Raw genomic sequence first — 6,510 nt, forward strand, 5'->3', positions numbered from 1 at the left:
GGCAAACAGTGGCAGACAGACCATCTTTAATTGACCTTATAGATGGTCTGTCTGTTACTGTTTGCTGTGCTTTACTGATGGCAAGATATGTATCTGAAACTTAATAAAAAGTGGATAAAGCCAGGTTTCAGGGTGCCTCTCCAAGAGAGAAGTCTCCACCTGGCCCCCATGCCTTCTAAATTCATATTTCTTATAAAGTATTTCCATTTATGTGTTGGCCCCCTCTTCAGATCCTGAAACCCTTCCACAAAAGGTTGAGGCATTCTGGCTCCATGATCAGAAATCTGGAGGAGAAGATTAGCCTAAACAGAAAACTAAGTGAAAAAGGAAAAGTGGAAATTCACCGAGCACAAAGCCAGTGCCAGCTTCAGAATCTCGAATGTAAGTGGATGAGGAACATTTTGATTCAGCCGGGTTATAATGGGGAAAAATTTGAGTAAAGGCAAAAACAACACTAAATTTTTAGCTTTAATGCTCCAGGATAAAGGAATTAAGGTGTCAAAAAGTACTCTCTTAAATCAGACTCGAGGAAAACAAGTACCCTACTCATCTTTAACTATGTGGGCTCTTGTTTGAACTACATTATGCTCACTTTGTATTGGAGATCAAAAGTCAGTAAAACCTAATGCTCAGGAACCTCTGACTCTAGTGTGGGAATTCTCATCCACTAGAGGAAAAGGGACTAACAGACCTTTTGCAAAAGAAATCTTTAATGCTTTGTCTGAAAATCATCATATGACGCCGTGGGACTGGCAGATTTTAGCTGAAATGACTTTAGATGCCAGTCAATGCTATGGAGAGCAGAATAGAATAAGATCTGTGAACAACAGGCTGAGATCTAGGCCGCATTCTGGCTGTAAGTCCCAGGCAATGTAAAACATCTGAAAGATCCATGAAACGAACTCTGATTTATTAAGTCTTGTCTATGTGTTATGTGCACTCAACTATCTTTTTTTGTTTGGTTTAATGTGTTTATTATTAATCTATCAAGCATGCCTTTAATTTAATATAAAAGAAACAACAGATGGCCAAGTCATTACTAAATTTCCTCAGAGAAAACAGAATGTAGGGATGGGGAGAAACAATATCAGCGGTACCTGTGGCCGATAACACAAATTCTAGGAAAATCCCCTAGACAAAGTAGAGGTAACTAAAAAGACCGCCAGCACATTAATTACTATGAATCTTAGTGATCCTGTAAAATGAATTCCTGCTCTCAGGTGCTTTCTTAAAAGTCTCATTTTCACCATGTTTTTTATTTCCCAGTCCATCAGTTGAAATTTGGATAGATGGAGACATGACTCAAAATTTAGGAATGTGCCTGGGATTTCTATACCTGTGGAGAGAAAAAGGCTAGCTTTGCCAAAACCGGTTTGGCTTGCAGGGGTCCTCAAACTTTTTAAAGTGGGGGCCAGATCACGGTCCCTCAGAGAGCTGGAGGGCCGGACTATATGAACTACTAATTCCTACTGTAACACCTCGGCTGCGCTCACTGCCCAAAAAACCTGGCAGGCTGGATCAGACTCCTCTGCGGGCTGCATGTGGCCCGCGGGCCGTAGTTTGAAGACCCCTGGTAGAGTGTCCGCCTACGGACTGAATTTTCCCAGGTTCGATTCCGATCAAGGGCATGTACTTGGTTACAGGCACATCCCTAGTAGGGGGTGTGCAAGAGGCAGTTGATCGATGATTCTCTCTCATCGATGTCTCTAACTCTCTATCCCTCTCTCTTCCTCTCTGTAAAAAATCATTAAAATATATTTTTTTAAAAAGAAAGAAAGAAAGAAAGAAATGAAAGGAAAGAAAAGGAAAGGAAAGGAAAGGAAAGAAAGAAAAGAAAAGAAAGAAAAAAAAAAAAGAAAAAAACAGAAAAAAAAAAAAAAGAAAAGAAAAGAAAAAGAAAGAAAAGAAAAGAAAAGAAAAGAAAAGAAAAGAAAAGAAAAGAAAAGAAAAGAAAAGGAAAAGAAAAAGAGAAAGGCTAGCTTAAGAGAAGGCGTGCCCAGCCCGATTTTGGGTGGCCTCTTGGATCTCTTCATGGATGCCACAGAATAGACCCCAGACTATTTTTCTTTCAAAAATAGCAAAAATGACACAAGAAAATATATAGGCTGTGTTTGGGCAACAAGATTAATTGTTTTCATAATAATGGGTAATTCTTTTTAAAATTTTTTTATTTTATTGTTTTTTTTACAGAAAGGGAGAGTGATAGAGAGTTAGAAACATCCATGAGAGAGAAACATCCATCAGCTGCCTCTTGCACACCCCCTACTGGGGATGTGCTCACAACCAAGGTACATACCCTTGATGGGAATCGAACCCATCAAGGACCTTTCAGTCCGCAGGCCGATGCTCTATCCACTGAGCTAAACCAGTTTCGACAATAATGGGTAATTCTTGAATAATAGTGGACCACATTCAAAGGTTGCCTCATAGATCCCTGGGGCACTCCTGTTTTTATAAAATAAAATAAAATAAAATAAAATAAAATAGTAAAATAAATAAAATAAAATAAAATAAATAAAATAAAAAAATAAAATAAAACTTTAACATTAAAGCCACTGAAAGACAGTAAGTTATCTCCATTACAGATTTGCCAACAAGAAAATTTCTTCTGTAATAATAATTGGCTTTAAAATCCCAAATTTTTTAAAACATAAGTAAGTGGATATAACTAAAATGAAGGATTTGGCAAAGGTAAATGCCTAACTGCAGCCTCACACAACAATTTCATAATATACAACTAAAACATAAAGTGGACATCATCCAGAACTACAGGAAAGTTGACTGACTGGAAATTCTACAACTAGAAGGAAAGAGAAAAAGCAGAAGGAAAATCAGAGAGGCTGTAAAAGCCTAAGGTAGGGAGACACGATGCACACGTGGGGAGAGGACAGAGCCAGAGAGGAGGGGCGGCTGAGAGCCTGGTTGTCGTTCCCTAGCGGGAAGGAGATAAAAGCTCCGGACTGTACTGAACCCCAGTTCCGACTGCACTGAACCCCAGTTCTGGGCGAAACCCTGGGGACCCAGGCTCATATAGAGGGATTCTAAGCTGTAAGGTGAAAACTCAAGGGAGCGGCAAAAAGCAGAGCCCCAGAGTCGCGCATATTGCCATTGGATTGTGCCCTTGGATTGTGCTGTTGGACTGTGCCTTTGGATTGCCCTGGCAGGAAGGAGACAAAAGCTCCAAACTGTGCTGGGCCCCAGTTCTGACTGCACTAAACCCCAGCTCTAGACCAGACCCTGGGGACCCAAGCTCATATGGAGGAAATCTGGGCTGTAAGGCGGAAACTCAGGGCAGCGGCGAAAGGAAGTCCCCAAGGCGTGCACATTGTGTGGAGATGATAGACTGTTGACTGTGCTCCTGGATTGCCCTAGCAGGCAGTAGACAAAAGCTCTGGACTGCAATGAACCCCACTTCCAACTGCATTGAACCCCAGTTCCAGGCTCATTGGGGGAGAAACTAGACTGTCTGATAGTGGACGAAACTCGAGGGCACCTTTCTCTCAGAGGTTCTTGCAGTGAGTACCAAAGCAGCGAGTACCAAAGGACACTGAGGAATACTGAGACTCAGGAACCTCATAGGGCAGGGCTACAGAAAGCCAAGGCTGTAGGCTCCACCCTGAAACTCTGCCCCATCCAAGTTGAGCACAGAGGCTCTTAAATAAGGCTGTCTCCTGGTACAGACACAGCTGATCCTCACAGCCAATTGGCCTGGAGATCAATTCCTCCCAGTGATACCAACAACAATTAAGACTTAACTACAAAAGGCTGTACACACAGTCCACAAAGGGGTGCACCAAGAGTGTCCACCTCAGATAACTGGGAGGCTATCCCACTGAACCACATAGGACACCTTAACAAACAAAGCCACCCTACCAACTCAGGGAAGCAATAAAAATGCTGAGACAATGAAACAGATCACAAACAAAACTAATGGAGGACAAAAAGCGACTGGATATAGAGTTCAAAACCACGCTTATAAGGTTTTCCAAGAATTTCCTAGAAAAGGCTGATAAAATAAATGATACTTATGAGGATATGAAAAGGGATCAACTAGAAATAAAGAATACATTGTCTGAAATAAAAAATATTACACAGAGTCCTAAAAACAGAATGGAAGATAGCAAGAATTGAGTCAAAGATTTAGAACACAAAGACCCAGAGGACACTCCTCCACAGTAGCAAGAAGACAAGAGTATGCAGAAAGTTGAAGATAGTGTAAGAAACCTCTGGGACAACTTCAAGTGAACCAACATCAGAATTATGGGGGTCCCAGAAGATGAGAGAGAGCAAGATACCGAAAACATTTTGAAAGAAATAGTTAAAGAAAACTTCCCCCACCTGGTGAAAGAAATAGACTTACAAGTCAAGGAAGTGCAATAGAACCCCAAGCAAAAGGAACCTAAAGAGGACCACACTAAGACATCATAATTAAAATTCCAAGAGCAAAAGACAAAGAGAGAATATTAAAAGCAGCAAGAGCAAAGCAGGCAATTACCTATAAAGGAGCACCCATATGATTGTCAGATGATTTCTCAACAGAAACCGTGCAGGCAAGACAGGAATGGCAAGAAATATTCAAGGTGATGAATAGCAAGAACCTACAGCTAAAAATAATCTACCAAGCAAAGTTATCACTCAGAATCAAAGGTCAGATAAAGAGCTTTACTAATAAAAAAAAGCTAAAGGAGTTCATCACCACCAAACCAGAATTATATGAATTGCTGAAGGGGGTTCTTTCGGAAGAGAAAGTAAATAAAGATAAAAACTATGAACAACAAATACATAACTTTCAACAAGTGAATCTAAAAACCAAGGGAATTAAAAAAAATTGATGAACACTATTAACTGGTGAATATAATAGAATCAGATGTATGAGAGGGCAGTGAACTGACGATTCTCAGGGAAAAGGGGAGGGGGAAGTGTGGGAAGAGACTGAACATAAACTGTGCACCTATGGATGAGGACAATAGGGGGTGGGGAAAGGGCAGAGGGTGAGGTGGGAACCTGGTGGAGGGGGTGGGGGAAATGAGGAACATTTGTAATAATATGAACAATAAAGATTTATTTTAAATAAATATATAAATAAATAAATAAATAAATAAATAAATAAAATAAGTAGAAACCTATTCCTGGAGCTTTAACTAATTTTCCTCATGGTTCACCTAATGGTAAAGCTGCGTTAGTGCAATGAATTCAGACTGTGTCATTCAGATCAGTCATACTTCTGGGCAAATAATTGATTTAGAAGCTATCAAGACTGCATTGCAGGATTTCCAAGAGCCTCTTAATATTATTTCTGATTCTGCTAATATTATTGGCCTGGTAAACTGAATTGAGACTGCTCGATTAAGATGGCTCAGTGACCAAAGTCTATTTATACTATTTAAACAGGTACAGAAAATTGTACAGCAAAGACAATACCCCTTTTATATTCCTTTTATTAGGGATCATACTACCCTGCCTGGTCCCTTAACAAAAGGAAATGCATATACCGATGAATCGTTGCTTTATTAAAACAGGCCACAGAGTCTCATCAGCTTTACATCAGCCTTTTAAAATGTTGTCTAAACAATTCTCAATCACTCAACAGCAGGCAAAACATATTATCAAAGAATGTCCCACTTGCATGTTCCATCTGCCTCAAGGACCTAATACAGAAATTAACCCTCGAGGATTGATAAGGGACCATATTTGGCAAATAGATATAACACACTATTCTCCTTTTGGACACCTTGGGACATTGCATGTCTCTGTAGATACTTTTTCAAAGGTCCTATGGCCACTGCAGCTAAAGGGGAAAGGGCAAAAGAGATTGTTAATCATTGCTTAGTGGCTTTTGCCACTAAGATACTTTTTCAAAGGTCCAAAGGCCACTGCAGCTACAAGGGAAAGGGCAAAAGAGGTTGTTAATCATTGCTTAGTGGCTTTTGCCATCCTGGGAATTCCAAACATTGTTAATACTGATATTGGACCTGTATACACAAGCTGTTATTTCCAGCAACTTGGTAAAAAGTGGAAGATTCAGCACATTACACAAATACCATACAACTCCCAAGGACAAGCAATTACAGAATGCCAACATCTGGAGCTAAAATCCCAACTTGAAAAACAAAAAATGGGGATTAGTGGTAAAATCTCCAAAAGTAGACTACACCGAGCCTTAATTATTTTAAATTTTTTCACTTGTAATGCTGATGGAAAGACACCTATGGAATTATACTGGTATCTGAATAAGCCAAAGGAAAATGGTCTGGTTAAATGGAAAGACCCAGAATCTGGTTTATGGAAGGTCCCTTTGTTAAACTTTGGTCAAATATATGCTTGTGTATTTCCAGAAAACTCCTCCATCCAGGACTCGAATATCATTGCTGTCTTGTCACAGGGGAAAGAAGCCTACTACAAACTAGTTCCTTTGATCCCTGGCAGCAATTTAAAAGAACATAAAATCCTTTTCATTGGATCTCCTTACATTTCCCTCTTAGAATAACCACTATTGTCTGCCTCATTTTT

Source organism: Pipistrellus kuhlii, unplaced genomic scaffold, assembly GCF_014108245.1.
Source record: "Pipistrellus kuhlii isolate mPipKuh1 unplaced genomic scaffold, mPipKuh1.p scaffold_m20_p_2, whole genome shotgun sequence".
NCBI lineage: Eukaryota > Metazoa > Chordata > Mammalia > Chiroptera > Vespertilionidae > Pipistrellus > Pipistrellus kuhlii.